This window comes from Coturnix japonica, chromosome 3 (genome assembly GCF_054131305.1).
Source record: "Coturnix japonica strain WE chromosome 3, WE-NBRP24, whole genome shotgun sequence".
Taxonomy (NCBI): Eukaryota; Metazoa; Chordata; class Aves; order Galliformes; family Phasianidae; genus Coturnix; species Coturnix japonica.
The window spans coordinates 28944969-28952932 of NC_140665.1; the positions used below are offsets into that span (position 1 = coordinate 28944969).

The window sequence follows — 7964 nt, forward strand, 5'->3', positions numbered from 1 at the left end:
TGCCAATACACTAGTTCTACTTGATATCCCCCCCCCCCCCTCCCCCAATTCAATTCTCTCCTCCTCCTGGGAAGGGAGGGAGTGAGCCAGCAACTGCACAGGGCTAAGCTATCACCCAGACTAAACCACAACACAACAGAGAAACAAAATCACCACCCCTGTTGATCACAGCCACATTACTGCAAATGGTGCAATAAATCAGGTTCTAAAGAGGGATAAAACACCAGCAGAGAGAACCCCACTAACAGCTGGAGGGGAACCAAGCACATCCAATTCATCCCTTAACCCAAACAAAGATATAGCATTTGGAAGACACCACTGAAAAACCATGCAATGGGAACAGAGAACAGCATAAGTATAGCAGCATGTGAGCCACTCTTACTCGGATGAAAACCTACCAATGAGTCTGTATGACACACAGCATGCTAAAGACTAAAGGAAGAGATCTACTAAATCAGTGAGCTTAATGCTTGAAATGAAGGAAACTAAAGCAGCCTAGAGAATTTCAAAAAACAGTGGAGAATACAAACTAATGGCCTGCAGACATTCAACCAGTAAAAAACTAAAAGCATCACGCAAGTTAAAATTCAACATAACACGAAAATTCAATTTTGGCCTGCAATGGAATAACCAGGAATAACAGCCTGAACCAGAACATGAGCATGAGAGTACCCAGAGCAGGGGAAGCAAACACCCAACCTTCAACACTCCCCGGCACAGCAGGAGTGACAGTAGAACATATTCAGGCAGAGACAGAACGATCCCCATCAACCATCCCACCACTCCATGCAAAGAGCGATATTTGATAAAAAGGCTGCATTAGTCCAGACAAACATTTACCCAAAACACAGCTGACACAGGTGAGAAAAACCCTCCACTTCGATATCAGGGACCAATATACTAGGATAAGTTTGATTAAAAATACCAGAGAGTACTCAGAAAACATTCGAACAAGAAAAACAAAAAAGCTTTAATCTTATGACAGCGCAGAAGAAACAACCATTCTTACAAAAATCAAGTCCAAAATCAAATAACAACACAAATAGAAAATGGCAACAGATAAAACCAATGAAAAGGTAGCAATTCAAAGCTACACCCAACGCCATGTCCCAACGTCGCTTCTTCTTTCTTCGGCAGCAGATCCTGAAATACGAGGCACGACACCATTAGACCTGAGCAGCAGCAAACCCTCCACCTCAAGGAAGCGGGACACCCGGCGTCCCAAAGGAACTGGGCACACGACCCCCCAGCCAAGGGGGAAGACCCTGCATCCGCCCCCTCTCCCCAGCCCAATTCCAGCCACAACTACTCAGAGCTGCTTTTCTCACCTCACTGGCACGCTGCGCAGGCTCCAGCCGGTGCCGCAGGGGATCGTGGAGGCGGGCAGACTGGGCAAATAGAGCTGGGCACGCAAAAAGCAGCGGACAAAGGAGTCGCTTCCCTGCTTACAGGGGACCCCCTGCCACCGTCTCCATTGCAAAGGGCCTGGGACTCAGGGACACAGTTGCTCCCTGACTTACAGGGCAGCCCCCATCCCTACGGCCGCGGGAGGCTCCTTCTCTCCCAGTCCGGGGCGCTTTGGCACCCACCCCGCTAACAGGGCGGTCGCCCCACACAGGCTGCCAGCAGAGCACAAAGGCTCACGTGCCCAGACCCTGATTACAGGCGGGCTGACAACACCCCTGGAGCCACAGAGCTCAGTTTTCCCCCCAGCGGCAGGAACAACTCTCAGCCGCCAGGCAGCGGGGCGACACGGCCTAATGCCGCAATCGGGGAAAAAGAAAGCACATCCAATTCCGGGGAGGGTGCAAGCCCAGCCCCACAGCTCGCAGCCCCGTGCCTCTGAAAGGCCGGGGCCACATTCCCACCTGAGTACAGGGGGTCTCTCAGAACACAGCTCACCAAACACAGGGGGCACCCACAGCCCTGCCTACAGGACGGTACCCCACGCCTCACCATCATCAAGAAGCCCCACGGAGCACGCAGCTCCCACCAACGCCTGAGCTACAGGCGGGCCCGCCCGGCAGCAGAACATCAACACAGCATCACAACATCACCACGTCTTTGAAAGCCCAAGCGGGGAGGAAACCCCACACATAAGCAGCACCTCAACCTGCACCCTCTAACGGGACAGGGAGGGGTCATCCCCACCAACTGGATGGCTAAAGCAGCCGGCCGCAACACCGCAGCCTCCCCAGCCCTGTTTACAGGGGGGGGTGGGCCACTTGAGGGACAGAGGGCTCCACATCTTGTGACACGTGCCCCGAGTACGGGGCGGTCACGCCGCCAGAACAGGCAGCCACGCAAGGACAGGCCCAAGCCCTGGCTACAGGGCGGCCTCAGCCACAGAGCTACCATGTGGCACAGATCTCAACTAAGAAAAAAGGAGACAGGCCAACAGGACCCTCACTGCGCTCGTGGGACTAAAAAGAGGGAAGACCCCTGCCTTGCGGCATATAGCCAAACCCTCCAATCCCCCCTGGGAAGCCGAAGCTACGCTGCAGCATTTTTGTAGGGGCCTAAACGGAAAGCACACTCACACTCACCACGCACACACAAACAACAAACAGGGGATGGAAGGGGAACACACACACACAGATGCGGCTTTCCAGCAGGGAAGGACAAGGCGGCGCAGCCAACTCCTGGGAATATACCCGCACCCACGAGCAACACACAAGAGCCTGAGGTCTGACCCTGGGGGCTGCACAGAGGCCACAGACCTCAATGTGCCAAAGGGGTTCTCAAGCAAGGACAAAGGACAAAGGCCACGCCACACACCCCGAGTACAGGGCAGGCGCATTGACAGGCCACCAGCAGGCAACAGCACTGAGGGGCCGGGGGAGGAGGGGCAGGGAAAAGGCACTGCCCTGATTACAGGGAGGCCTTGGGGTCCGGTGAGCTCCGTTTCCCACTCAGGTGCGGAGAGGTGGCTCTCACCCTCCGTTACAGGGGGCCACACTCCCCAGGCAGCCAAGGAGCAACAAGGCAAAAGGCCAGCTACAGCAAAGACCAGAGCCCTGCTTACAGGGAGGTCGCCCAGCACAAAGACGGCCTGGTCACCCAAGGCCGCCAGCAACGATCAATTCCAATGTGACTATAGACCTGCTAACAGGGAGGTGCTTTGCCCAGAGAGCCTTTCTCTTTCCCCCCCGCATTGGCAGGCTTCCGCATCCTCTTCTTCCTCGCTCCTGCCTCCCGCTTCCGCATCCTCTTCTTCCTCGCTCCTGCCTCCCAGGTCCCAATGTCGCTTTTTCTTTCTTCGGCAGCAGATCCTGAAATACGAGGCAAGACACCATTAGACCTGAGCAGCAGCAAACCCTCCACCTCAAGGAAGCGGGACACCCGGCGTCCCAAAGGAACTGGGCACACGACCCCCCAGCCAAGGGGGAAGACCCTGCATCCGCCCCCTCTCCCCAGCCCAATTCCAGCCACAACTACTCAGAGCTGCTTTTCTCACCTCACTGGCACGCTGCGCAGGCTCCAGCCGGTGCCGCAGGGGATCGTGGAGGCGGGCAGACTGGGCAAATAGAGCTGGGCACGCAAAAAGCAGCGGACAAAGGAGTCGCTTCCCTGCTTACAGGGGACCCCCTGCCACCGTCTCCATTGCAAAGGGCCTGGGACTCAGGGACACAGTCGCTCCCTGACTTACAGGGCAGCCCCCACCCCTACGGCCGCGGGAGGCTCCTTCTCTCCCAGTCCGGGGCGCTTTGGCACCCACCCCGCTAACAGGGCGGTCGCCCCACACAGGCTGCCAGCAGAGCACAAAGGCTCACGTGCCCAGACCCTGATTACAGGCGGGCTGACAACACCCCTGGAGCCACAGAGCTCAGTTTTCCCCCCAGCGGCAGGAACAACTCTCAGCCGCCAGGCAGCGGGGCGACACGGCCTAATGCCGCGATCGGGGAAAAAGAAAGCACATCCAATTCCGGGGAGGGTGCAAGCCCAGCCCCACAGCTCGCAGCCCCGTGCCTCTGAAAGGCCGGGGCCACATTCCCACCTGAGTACAGGGGGTCTCTCAGAACACAGCTCACCAAACACAGGGGGCACCCACAGCCCTGCCTACAGGACGGTACCCCACGCCTCACCATCATCAAGAAGCCCCACGGAGCACGCAGCTCCCACCAACGCCTGAGCTACAGGCGGGCCCGCCCGGCAGCAGAACATCAACACAGCATCACAACATCACCACGTCTTTGAAAGCCCAAGCGGGGAGGAAACCCCACACATAAGCAGCACCTCAACCTGCACCCTCTAACGGGACAGGGAGGGGTCATCCCCACCAACTGGATGGCTAAAGCAGCCGGCCGCAACACCGCAGCCTCCCCAGCCCTGTTTACAGGGGGGGGTGGGCCACTTGAGGGACAGAGGGCTCCACATCTTGTGACACGTGCCCCGAGTACGGAGCGGTCACGCCGCCAGAACAGGCGGCCACGCAAGGACAGGCCCAAGCCCTGGCTACAGGGAAGACTCAGACCTCAATGTGCCAAAGGGGTTCTCAAGCAAGGACAAAGGACAAAGGCCACGCCACACACCCCGAGTACAGGGCTGGCGCATTGACAGGCCACCAGCAGGCAACAGCACTGAGGGGCTGGGGGAGGAGGGGCAGGGAAAAGGCACTGCCCTGATTACAGGGAGGCCTTGGGGTCCGGTGAGCTCCGTTTCCCACTCAGGTGCGGAGAGGTGGCTCTCACCCTCCGTTACAGGGGGCCACACTCCCCAGGCAGCCAAGGAGCAACAAGGCAAAAGGCCAGCTACAGCAAAGACCAGAGCCCTGCTTACAGGGAGGTCGCCCAGCACAAAGACGGCCTGGTCACCCAAGGCCGCCAGCAACAATCAATTCCAATGTGACTATAGACCTGCTAACAGGGAGGTGCTTTGCCCAGAGAGCCTTTCTCTTTCCCCCCCGCATTGGCAGGCTTCCGCATCCTCTTCTTCCTCGCTCCTGCCTCCCGCTTCCGCATCCTCTTCTTCCTCGCTCCTGCCTCCCAGGTCCCAATGTCGCTTTTTCTTTCTTCGGCAGCAGATCCTGAAATACGAGGCAAGACACCATTAGACCTGAGCAGCAGCAAACCCTCCACCTCAAGGAAGCGGGACACCCGGCGTCCCAAAGGAACTGGGCACACAACCCCCCAGCCAAGGGGGAAGACCCTGCATCCGCCCCCTCTCCCCAGCCCAATTCCAGCCACAACTACTCAGAGCTGCTTTTCTCACCTCACTGGCACGCTGCGCAGGCTCCAGCCGGTGCCGCAGGGGATCGTGGAGGCGGGCAGACTGGGCAAATAGAGCTGGGCACGCAAAAAGCAGCGGACAAAGGAGTCGCTTCCCTGCTTACAGGGGACCCCCTGCCACCGTCTCCATTGCAAAGGGCCTGGGACTCAGGGACACAGTCGCTCCCTGACTTACAGGGCAGCCCCCATCCCTACGGCCGCGGGAGGCTCCTTCTCTCCCAGTCCGGGGCGCTTTGGCACCCACCCCGCTAACAGGGCGGTCGCCCCACACAGGCTGCCAGCAGAGCACAAAGGCTCACGTGCCCAGACCCTGATTACAGGCGGGCTGACAACACCCCTGGAGCCACAGAGCTCAGTTTTCCCCCCAGCGGCAGGAACAACTCTCAGCCGCCAGGCAGCGGGGCGACACGGCCTAATGCCGCGATCGGGGAAAAAGAAAGCACATCCAATTCCGGGGAGGGTGCAAGCCCAGCCCCACAGCTCGCAGCCCCGTGCCTCTGAAAGGCCGGGGCCACATTCCCACCTGAGTACAGGGGGTCTCTCAGAACACAGCTCACCAAACACAGGGGGCACCCACAGCCCTGCCTACAGGACGGTACCCCACGCCTCACCATCATCAAGAAGCCCCACGGAGCACGCAGCTCCCACCAACGCCTGAGCTACAGGCGGGCCCGCCCGGCAGCAGAACATCAACACAGCATCACAACATCACCACGTCTTTGAAAGCCCAAGCGGGGAGGAAACCCCACACATAAGCAGCACCTCAACCTGCACCCTCTAACGGGACAGGGAGGGGTCATCCCCACCAACTGGATGGCTAAAGCAGCCGGCCGCAACACCGCAGCCTCCCCAGCCCTGTTTACAGGGGGGGGTGGGCCACTTGAGGGACAGAGGGCTCCACATCTTGTGACACGTGCCCCGAGTACGGAGCGGTCACGCCGCCAGAACAGGCAGCCACGCAAGGACAGGCCCAAGCCCTGGCTACAGGGCAGCCTCAGCCACAGAGCTACCATGTGGCACAGATCTCAACTAAGAAAAAAGGAGACAGGCCAACAGGACCCTCACTGCGCTCGTGGGACTAAAAAGAGGGAAGACCCCTGCCTTGCGGCATATAGCCAAACCCTCCAATCCCCCCTGGGAAGCCGAAGCTACGCTGCAGCATTTTTGTAGGGGCCTAAACGGAAAGCACACTCACACTCACCACGCACACACAAACAACAAACAGGGGATGGAAGGGGAACACACACACACAGATGCGGCTTTCCAGCAGGGAAGGACAAGGCGGCGCAGCCAACTCCTGGGAATGTACCCGCACCCACGAGCAACACACAAGAGCCTGAGGTCTGACCCTGGGGGCTGCACAGAGGCCACAGACCTCAATGTGCCAAAGGGGTTCTCAAGCAAGGACAAAGGACAAAGGCCACGCCACACACCCCGAGTACAGGGCTGGCGCATTGACAGGCCACCAGCAGGCAACAGCACTGAGGGGCCGGGGGAGGAGGGGCAGGGAAAAGGCACTGCCCTGATTACAGGGAGGCCTTGGGGTCCGGTGAGCTCCGTTTCCCACTCAGGTGCGGAGAGGTGGCTCTCACCCTCCGTTACAGGGGGCCACACTCCCCAGGCAGCCAAGGAGCAACAAGGCAAAAGGCCAGCTACAGCAAAGACCAGAGCCCTGCTTACAGGGAGGTCGCCCAGCACAAAGACGGCCTGGTCACCCAAGGCCGCCAGCAACGATCAATTCCAATGTGACTATAGACCTGCTAACAGGGAGGTGCTTTGCCCAGAGAGCCTTTCTCTTTCCCCCCCGCATTGGCAGGCTTCTGCATCCTCTTCTTCCTCGCTCCTGTCTCCCGCTTCCGCATCCTCTTCTTCCTCGCTCCTGCCTCCCGCTTCCGCATCCTCTTCTTCCTCGCTCCTGCCTCCCAGGTCCCAATGTCGCTTTTTCTTTCTTCGGCAGCAGATCCTGAAATACGAGGCAAGACACCATTAGACCTGAGCAGCAGCAAACCCTCCACCTCAAGGAAGCGGGACACCCGGCGTCCCAAAGGAACTGGGCACACGACCCCCCAGCCAAGGGGGAAGACCCTGCATCCGCCCCCTCTCCCCAGCCCAATTCCAGCCACAACTACTCAGAGCTGCTTTTCTCACCTCACTGGCACGCTGCGCAGGCTCCAGCCGGTGCCGCAGGGGATCGTGGAGGCGGGCAGACTGGGCAAATAGAGCTGGGCACGCAAAAAGCAGCGGACAAAGGAGTCGCTTCCCTGCTTACAGGGGACCCCCTGCCACCGTCTCCATTGCAAAGGGCCTGGGACTCAGGGACACAGTCGCTCCCTGACTTACAGGGCAGCCCCCACCCCTACGGCCGCGGGAGGCTCCTTCTCTCCCAGTCCGGGGCGCTTTGGCACCCACCCCGCTAACAGGGCGGTCGCCCCACACAGGCTGCCAGCAGAGCACAAAGGCTCACGTGCCCAGACCCTGATTACAGGCGGGCTGACAACACCCCTGGAGCCACAGAGCTCAGTTTTCCCCCCAGCGGCAGGAACAACTCTCAGCCGCCAGGCAGCGGGGCGACACGGCCTAATGCCGCAATCGGGGAAAAAGAAAGCACATCCAATTCCGGGGAGGGTGCAAGCCCAGCCCCACAGCTCGCAGCCCCGTGCCTCTGAAAGGCCGGGGCCACATTCCCACCTGAGTACAGGGGGTCTCTCAGAACACAGCTCACCAAACACAGGGGGC

The 7964-nt window shown here is 59.3% G+C and overlaps 1 long non-coding RNA gene across 1 annotated transcript; it reads right to left on the reverse strand.

Annotated features, from left to right (window-relative positions):
• Positions 1–945: 945 nt before the first annotated feature.
• On the reverse strand, positions 946–2093 carry LOC116653197 (uncharacterized). The gene is made up of 2 exons (XR_014944666.1): positions 1329–2093; positions 946–1143 (listed from the first exon to the last, which is right to left on the reverse strand). It is a non-coding gene; the product is annotated as an uncharacterized LOC116653197 (long non-coding RNA).
• Positions 2094–7964: the final 5871 nt, after the last annotated feature.